Source organism: Capsicum annuum, chromosome 1 (assembly GCF_002878395.1).
Source record: "Capsicum annuum cultivar UCD-10X-F1 chromosome 1, UCD10Xv1.1, whole genome shotgun sequence".
Lineage (NCBI taxonomy): Eukaryota > Viridiplantae > Streptophyta > Magnoliopsida > Solanales > Solanaceae > Capsicum > Capsicum annuum.
In genome coordinates, this window is record NC_061111.1 from 200,633,269 (window position 1) to 200,643,910 (window position 10,642).

Genomic DNA, 10,642 nt, shown 5'->3' on the forward strand with positions numbered 1-10,642 from the left:
CGGTTTGACTTTTTTTTGGTTAACACCAAACCAAACCAAGAATGGTCGTTTTTTTTTCTAATGCCAAACCAATCAAACCAAACCATAAGTCGGTTTTTTTTCTCGATTTGGTTTGGTTCGTCGATTCGGTTTGACTTGACGATTTGGTCTGTACACCCCTAGTTATGACGATAAGAATTTACAGTTTTGGGATTAACATTTCCATGGGGTTTTGGGATTAACTACATTTGATATTTATTTCTACAAACAGCTAGAATATTTTTTATCAAAATAACTTCCATTTTTTTGACAAAATTGTCAACTTCTGTAAAAATTGAAAAGCACATCCCAAGTAGTATTTCCCCTTTGCAAAATTCAAAACTCTCTAATGAGTTTGTTGATGATTTTTAGATGTTTTTGTTTTGCAAAAAGGGATAGAAGTAGTTTTTTTTTTTTTTTTTTTTTAAATCTCTCTTTTTTTAAAAATAAATGACAAAAGTTGATAAGGCGATTGTTTTTTTTTTTTGTGCGGCGTTAAATGCGTGATGTAGACCTAAATTTTGTCACTAACAAAACTCGTGAGATAGGTGGAGAAGAGTAAAGGAGCACACCTATTATCCGTTGTTTTTTGTGCAGCGTTAAATGTGTGATATAGACTCTAACTTTTGTCACTAACAAAATTCGTGAGGTAGGTGGAGAAGAGTAAGGGGGCACACTTATTATCCGTTGTTTTTTGTGCGGCGTTAAATGCGTGACATAGACTCGACATTTGTCACTAGCAAAACTCGTGAGGTATGTGGAGAATAGTAAAGGGGCACGCCTGTTATTCGTTGATTTTTGTGCGGCGTTAAATGCATGATATAGATTTGAATTTTGTCACTAATGAAACTCGTGAGTATATGGAAAAGAGTAAAGGGACACGCTTATTATCTGTTGTTTTTTGTACGGCGTTAAATACGTGATATAAATTTAAATTCTATCACTAACAAAACTCGTGAGGCAAGTAGAGAAGAGTAAAGGGACACGCTCACATGCCTGTTATCCTTTTTTTTTTGTGCGACATTAAATGTGTGATATAAATTCGAATTTTGTCACTAACAAAACTTGTAAGGCAGGTGGAAAAGAGTAAATTAAAAAGTCACGCATGTTATCCGTTATTTTTTGTGGGACATTAAATGAGTGATATAGACTCGAAATTTTGTCACTAACAAAACTCGTGAGGTAGGTGGAGAAGAGTAAAGGAGCACACATGTTATCCTCTATTTTTTGTGCAGAGTTAAATGCGTGATATAGATTCGAATTTTGTCACTAATGAAACTCGTGAGGTAGGTGGAGAAGAGTTACGCGCTTGTTATCCGTTGTTTTTTGTACGACGTTAAATACATGATATAGATTCGAATTTTGTCACTAACAAAAATCGTGAGGCAGGTGGAGAAGAGAAAAAGGGGCACACCTGTTATCCGTTGTTTTTTGTTCCGCGTTAAATGCGTGATATAGATTCGAATTTCGTCACTAACAAAACTCATGAGGTAGGTGGAGAAGAGTAAAGGGACACGCCTGTTATCCATTGTTTTTTGTGCGGCGTCAAATACGTGATATAGTTTTGAAACTTGTCACTAACCAAACTCGTAAGGTAGGTGGAGAAGAGTAAAGGAACACACTTAAAAAAGTGCTTTTTTGGGATGCAATTATCCCCTATGGATTTAGGCTAGTGTTTATATACTTTACTTTTGGCCTCCGGGACAATTATAGGAATGCTATTATTACCTATAGATATCTTAAAGTACATTGGTTAGGAAAATGAGCAAGTACTGTGTAATGTTAGGTACTATGATAGGATATGGCTAGCCTTATACACATGGCTACTACTAGTTTCGTTACGACGGTAGATATATAGGTTGTAAGGTGATGGACCTATTAAAGCCTTCTATAGATATGAAATCTTCTACTAGAGCCTGAAAAACTACTAAAGAAGGTGAAACGTGCATGATGAAGAGTAAAGGGACGTGCCTGTTATCCGTTATTTTTGGTCCGACGTTAAATGTGTGATATAGATTCGAATTTTGTCACTAACAAAACTCGGGAGGCAGATGGAGAAGAGTAAAAAAACAAACTTGTTATCTGTTGTTTTTTGTGCGGCGTCAAATATGTGCTATAGATTCAAATTTTGTCACTAACAAAACTCGTGAGGCAGGTGGAGAAGAGTAAAAGAACACGTCTTTATCCGTTATTTTTTATACGACGTTAAACATGTGATACAGATTCGAATTTTGTCACTAACAAAACTTGTGAGGTAGGTTGAGAAGAATAAAGAGACACTTATTATCCGTTGAGTTCTGTGTCATGTTTCACTAGTCTTTATAGAAGTTTCAATAATAAAAAAGATACTTTCGTTTATATTTAGCCTTTCTCTTTTTTTACAGAGAAAAGACATATTTTTCCCTCTGAACTTGTCCGCTAAATTCACTTTAACACTTAAACTTAACTTCCGTTTATTTACCTCTCTTAACATTTTTAAAGTGTATTAATTTTACCCCTTAAGCTGACATGGAATTTAAAAAACAAAAAAGAAAAAAAAGTGCGTTTTTCTATTAAAAACTGATATGGTCCCACTTTTTTTAATTATATATATATATACATACATATATAAAGAGAAACCCCCTCCCCCCCTTTACCTCTCACCCCACCCAATCTTCATCTTCTTCATAAACCCCACCCCCTCACCCCTCACCCCACCCTATTTTCTTGTATTTCTTCTTACACCCCACCCCAATTCTCTTTCTCCTTCTTCTAACTCTCTATCTCCACTTCTATTATCTTCATTAATTTCTTCAAGAAAGAAAAAAATGTGTGTGAAAAGTTATGAATTTTAATGGGTTAGAAAATAATTTTGAAAAAGAAAGTCTTTCAATACATGATTGTTGAACTAAATTACTTATGTGAATTTTCAAGAAATCTGTTATTGGATTTATGAGATTGCCTTTTGTATCCACCATTATTGAACCTTGAAAAAATTTGAAGAAAAAAAAAAAGAACTAAGTGTCGAATTCATGATTGATGTTCAAATTGATTATTGGGGTTTTCTAATGATGATGTGAAGTTGTACTTGAATTTTGAGTTTGATTGGTATGAATTTTGCTAGTTTAATTTTGTATCCGCCATTGTTGAAGCTTGTAAAAGCTTGAAGACAAAAAAAACAATGAGTTCGTCAAATTCAAGATGAGATTGATGTCGAAATTGATTATTAAAGTTTTCTAATGATGTTGTAAAGTTGTAGTTGAAATTTGAGTTTGATTGGTATGAATTTAGCTAGTTTATATTGAAATTTGAAACCCAAAAATGAAGAATCCATACATGGGCAATGTTGAAGATGACAGATGACAGCGGGATGGGTGAGGGTGGGGTTGGGGCGTGGGCGGGTGGGTGGAAATGTATGTGAAAAAATATTTTTTAATATATATATATATATATATGAAATTATTTTTAAAAAATACTTTTCTTGCGTGGCTCCGACGCGACAGTGACATGGCGCTGATTTGTCGGCGTGTATGCACATTCTCCGTTGTGAGTGTGGTATTCAGTTTCGAAGGGTGAAATTAATACACTTTAAAAATGTTAAGGAGGGTAAATAAATGAAAATTAAGTTTAAGTGTTAAAGTAAGTTTGGACGACAAGTTCAGGGGAAAAACATGTTTTTTCTCTTTTTTACAAGGGCCTCTTTGATTTAGTGTCAAAGAATAGTAATATTATTGTGTGAAAATAAAAAGTCAGAGAAAGAATTGGAGTGAATGAATGATCACTCTTTGCGTGACTTAAAATTGAAGAGTTTATTATTATTTATAAGTAACTAAAGAAAATAAAATATGAAAACATGTTGTTTTTCTTTTTTTAGATATTAAATTAAAAGGAAGTAAATATTTTAATGGAGATCCAAGTGACTTGAAAAGAAAATAAATATTCTAAAATATTTATGGACTAAAAAAGAAAAATGCATATTCAATTATGAATGCTAATCATAAAAGTAGAAGGAAAATAAATTTTAACACACTAAGAACAAAGATTTTATCAGCAATCAGCCTAAAATAAGATTACGTAGTTTTAATATTACTTTTTATTAGTAGTATAATTATTTGGGTTGTGGTTGACGTTTCCAATATTATTATTCTGCATATATCTTAGTGCAATGAATTTTTTTATTATTATCTATACTTTATAATCTATACCTATATCTATAATCTATAATAATAATAATATATTAAAAGTATGAAGACCCATAAAAAGTAATTTGAACTTTTTGCCTTCGTTAAAATACTTCGCAATAAACAAAATATATAGTAATAACAAATATATGATAAGAAATATTAGGAGAACCGAAATATTTGAATATATATGAAAAGTCTAATTAGCTAAGGAGAATTAATGTTACTTTATAAAAATCTTAAATTAAAGAATATGCCAAATAAAACAACAAAAAACGTCCATAAAAGTATTCTTGAATAGAAATGCAATGATATTGAAGAAGTTATATTTAATATACATAATTAAAATAAGAAACATATTCATATATAGGACAATAATACTCACGATTTTTAAAATTTTTTTGAAAATTGTTATTTTTATTTATTTTGGGAAATAAAATTTACCCCAAGTAAATTGTCTCCCTAATTAAATCGAAAAAAGATTTATATATAATATTATATAAAGGGTGATGAAAAGAAAAGTCTCATAATAATTTTAATTAAGAAAAAAAGATCAACAATGGAAATTTTTTTATCAGAGTTATTACATGTTGTTTAATAAATATAAATGATATAAGTCATTATTGATTGATTCTTCAATATCTTGTGCAGATGAATAAAAATTCATGTGAAGAATGTGATTGAGATTTTGTGTCCATTACAAGTGAATTTGAAGGTTTGTATTGAATTTTATTTCTAATGCATACTAATATTATTTATGTTGTTAAAGTTAAATTATTAGACGTTCTTCAGCTAATATTCTTTTATATTTTTGTTTAATATGCATTTTTTTTTGTTGGTTGGTGCTATGATTTCATGTGTTTCTAATGTCATATTTTGTTTGATACAGGTGGTAGATGTATGATTTGATAATTATTTGTATAAAGATTAGATTGATCATATTGGTTTGATATCTCAATATTGTCATATTATTTTGTTGTAGTTTCTACTATGTTATCATCTGCTGTTTTTTGTTATTATCGTTTGTTTATTGTACTTCAGTAATTACTTCTTCTTTTTTAACGACTTTGAACTGTTTTTCCTTGAGTCGAGGTCCTTCATCAAATTGAAGTGTGACAACTTAACTAATTGGTGAGTGTTTTCATAATTGTGAGCCGTTGAGAGTAATTAATTTGGATTTATGTTATATAAAGCTAGGGGTGTTCATAGGTCGATTTGGGTCGGTTATTGGTCAAAATCATAACCAAATCAACTTAGTCGGTTTTTAACTTTCTAAAATCAAACCAAACCAAATACAAAAAAATAACCGTCGGTTTGGTTCTTGTCGGTAGTTAGTGATAAAAGTTGAAATTTTTCTTAAAAAAATTCAATCCAACATATCAGAAGTCAACTGAGTGTTGTTCCTCAACCTTGAAACTAAGATGTCAATTTAGTGTTATACTTAGGTAAAGCCATGAACAACACTATATGAACGCTTCTACAAAAATATTTAGAAACTACATATAAGAGAATGATATGATAAACCCCCAAAAGGTAAACACATAAATTTTTTGCTTAATAGGGACCAAAAAGAAAGTTCAAAACTAGTGATTATGTATAGTCTAATAAAACTCATCTATAAAATCCCATAAACCACAAGATAACTTTACAATTAGTATTATTCGTCATTCAAAGTGCGAAAATCATATAGAATCTCATAGCGTACTATCAACTAGATGGAGACAAATGACTAAAAGTGCTATGACTAAAGTTAAATTCATGATTAAAATTTAAAATATAAAAAAATATTTATATTTTATTTATAAATAATTTATATATACATGTGTATGTGTGCGTGTATACATATATATACACACACATATATATGTGTGTGTGTGTGTATATATATATATATATAATTTTTATCGGTTCGATTTGATTATTTTATCAATTATTTTAGAGTAAAATCAAAACAAAATCACATAAATTTCGGTTTTAAAATTTTAAAACCAAATCGAATCAAATGTCGGATTTTTTAATCGGTTTGATTTGATTTTAAACCAAACCATGAACACCCCTACATAAAGCATTAAATTAAAGATTTTCTAACAAGAGGTCTTTTTATTACTAAATCGAAAATTTAAATTAGTGGGAAGAGCGAAGAGATCCAACAATCACATTATACATCACTTGGCATATGTACTTGCATTGTAAATTCAAAAAAAGTTAACTTAAAAATAAGAATAAACAGATCTCATCAATCCCATTATACGTCACTTGTCACATGTATTTTTACAAATTCAAAATTGGATGTTCGTGAACATGCACGACAAGTGTAAATATACACAAAATTGTACAAGACATAAATATACACAAAATTATAGCTACATTTATTTCCCCTAAAGTTTGAGCACACAACAATTTAATAAAGATACCTTGTCAATTTTTACCACAGTAGAAAATGGTCAACGAAATACGCAATAAGAAAAAAGATTCTTCAGATTCCTACATAAAGTTTTATCATTTACAAATACACCCCTTAAAAGTACAAAATTACTAGTTTACCTCTATTTTATAGGAGTCAATGATAAATTCAAAAACATGCACTACCATCTATGTTAAAATCTCTTTTTCTTTCAGAAAACTTCCATTATTTTTTTTCGAAAGATTTTTTAGTTTTTTTCTAGCAACAAATTAAAGATAGAATTAGAAAAAAAAAACGCTTGTTTGTTTAATAAATGACAAAATTGCTAAGATTATTGTTTTTTGTGCGGAGTTAAATGCATGTTACGGATTCATGAAAAAGTCAAGTAGGTAGGTGAAGAAAGATAAACAGAACACGTGTATTATCCATCGAATTTCATATCGTCTTCTACTAGTTTTATTGAGTTTATAAAAAAAAAAAATGTTTGTGTTGTATTTAGCAATAAATATATTTTGTTTAATATGAAGTAGATTGTGAAATACGAAAGTGATAAGAAAATAACGATAATTGTAATGTATAAGACCATTATTTTAAGCCTCTCTGATAGCATCAATGAATATCATATTCTATATTAGTAGTAGATTGTGTTATTAAGTCGGAGAAACTAGAGAAAAATTTTGATTTAAAATATATGGTAATTATTTATATTGATTTAAAATGAAGAGTACGTCATAATTTATAAATAATTTAAAAAATAAAAAACATATAATACATTGTTCTCTTTGAAGATATTAAACTCAAAGGAACGTAAATATTCTGTAATTAATATAGAACCTATCTTCATAGAGAAATAAATAGTTTAAAATATTATTAAACTAAAATAAGAAAGTAAATATTCAACTAACAAAACAAATCATAAAGTAAAAAACCTAGAAGGAAAATAAATTTAATACATTAAGTAAGTGTTTAGACATGCGATTTCATCTTATAATTTGGACATGCGATTTAATGTTGATTCATATCACGAGATAATATCCCAAAATTTTCAAAAATGCTTGATTTGAAATTTTTTAAATACAAAAGTTGTCCCACAAGTTTAAATTTTGTAAAAAAAAAACACCATTTATACTTATGAACAATTTATTTCAAATGTTACTAATGATATTGACCAAATATTTTTGAAACAAATATCTTTTTGAAGAAAAGTATGCAATGCATGTTACTTTTAATACACCAAATCAAACAAAAAATCTCATTATAATTAATGCAAGCGTAGCGGATACTAGCATTACTAATGCAACCACCACTAATACATCATATTTTGCACTATTCTCATACTCTACCAACGGATTCAAGTGCTTGCGTTAACAAGAGCTTCTTTATTTATACATCAAAACCTTTTGATTGTGATTTAAGATGAAAGGGATTTCAACGATAACACTACGTTGCTAGGGTTCATGTTACTTGTACTACAAATTGAGAACTAAATGTTACCAAAACATTCACGAAAAGTTTCTAAATCAAAAATAGGGGGGGAAAACGTTGCAAGATGATACACAAAGTTCATATAGCTACATTTACAAAGCCACATTTGACAAGGCATCATATACAAAGCCACAAAAGATACTTAAAAATAAAAAAGACTATTCACGGTTGTCAAATGAGAACAAAAGAATTTTCCGTCGTCCAAGGTTCAGTAAGATCAATTCAAGCTGAGTTTGACTATGAATTTGGATATGAAATCTTTATTTAAAAAAAAATAAAATTTAACTATTTAAAAATTTGTAAAAAAATATTATAAGTTATACTTAATAATTAACTATTTAAAATATATAAAAAAATTTCAATCAAAGATAAATATATTTAAATTTCAAAAAGCGAAATATGGCTCATAGAGAAATATTAAATAACAAAGTTGGCTTAAAAAGAGATGAAGGAAGAAGACAACACCATGTTGAAATCTTTTATAATACCTCTCTATTAATGAATTCACTTTCTAACTTATAAAAAACCTTTATGACTTTTATATTGACTTTTCTTGTAGCTCTAGAAATGAAAGGGAAAGGAGGAGGTAGGGAGGGGGTTGATAAAGACGGTGCAGTATGAATTTTTAAAAAAATATATAAATTTTTTTTTTGAAAGTTTTCCTATGTGGATGTGGAGATACTCCACTTTTTACATTATGGATGATTTTTGGTTCAATTGGTGGAGAGTAGTTTTCAACAAGAAAGTGTGTCGTCTTTTCAAAATAAAGATGAGAATAACCTTTATATTTTCTATTTTATTCTAAGATTAATGGCGTGTTTGATAGTATTTTCCTGGAAAGCAAGTGAAATTTTTATTTATTTATTTTAATATTTGACAAGTCTCGTAAAAATTAAAACTAAAAAAGAATAATAGAAGTAAAAAAAAGTAGACAAGATATTAGAGAGATAAGAGAAGAGAATTTTTCATTCTCCAAAGTATCAAGTATTTTTCAAGTTTTCGAGTATATATATAAGCAACTCTTATGCCTTTATTTATAATATTACATTGAGATATATAAAAAGTTGTCTTAAACATGTCATTAATCATGAATGATATGAGGGGATAAAGGGCGTGAAAATTAAATTCAATAATGATGAAGAGTAATGAATGATTAATTATACATCATGAAAAAAGAGTAGTTTGGAATTTATGAACATCCATCATAATTCTATATTTTATAACTACAAGTAAATTATTTTAAAATAAATTTATATGTAATTTAACAAAATGAGGAGTGAGACGGGGATAGAGAGTAGGGGTATGAAGAGCACTGAGTGGAGTGGTGAATTGAGTGACCAAGGATGAGATAATGAACTTGAAAAGTCACATACCATACGTGTTTTTTCTACTTTCACTAAGAAAATAATTTTTTGAAAAAAAACATATATTTTTTTTAAAAGAGAAAATATTTTTAAAAAATAACCAACCAAAATTGAAATAGAACCAAATTTGAAATAGAGATGGTCTCTTCACAACCAAACATGTCTTCAAAATGATGTCTCCAACAATCCATCATAATTTTGAATTTGTCACATGACATGATGACCTTTTCAAGGATATGAACGACACGTTCAAATTCTTAGAGTTGGTTCGATTTGGTCTCTATATTCATTTAGAATATGTGCAAAAATAGTACTTCGATGAAAAAAACTCAAAAATTAAAGAAAGCCCATTGGTGTTGGTCCATTTGCGTTCATATTGGCTCATTCAATGTCATCAAATGATGGAATTGATATGTGGTTGCTTAGGAACAAAGTAAGCAAGTACTTCCCTCTAAAGAAAATATTAATATTTTTATTAATTTATTCTTGATAAATATCTTGAAAAATATGTATGTTCTTTAACAATTTCTTGATTTTATAAAATTTTCTTTCTTTAAAGAAGAATAAAATTAAAAGAGTGTTAATAATGTTTTGTTGATTATTTAAATATCACTTAGTTAGACACAAAAAGAAAAAGTAAAATATCATATTTTAGGAACGGAGGAAGTACCGCTTAAGTTTAAAACTATTATTTTACTAACATGAGTTGTGGTGCAGCGGATAGGGTTGTTTCACCCTTAATCAGATGTTGAGGGTTCGACTTCGACCCTGGGCATGAAAAACTCTGTTGGGAGCGCTACCTCCCAAATGGGGCCCTATACAGCGCGAATTCAGATTAGTTAGGCTCTAATTCGAGTATCGAACACCGGATAAAAAAAAACTATTATTTTGATACACGAGCTTCCCTTTTTTTTTTTGGTCACATTATGCATTAGTGGACTTAAAATCGTAAAATTTGATCCATAAATTTATAATGTACAAAAAAGACTCATAATTTGAAATATTATAAAAAAGATTTATGTTCAACTTTAAGAGATTATTCATACTAAGTGTGAAAATTATATTAAAAAATAGCTAGTTATTTTTATTGTTAATTTATCGGATATGGAGATCTTTATAATTTATGCATATTTAAAAGTTTGTATTGGCTATAATAACAAATGTTTATTTATTAAAAAATATATAAACTACAATTTATTAATATAATGCTC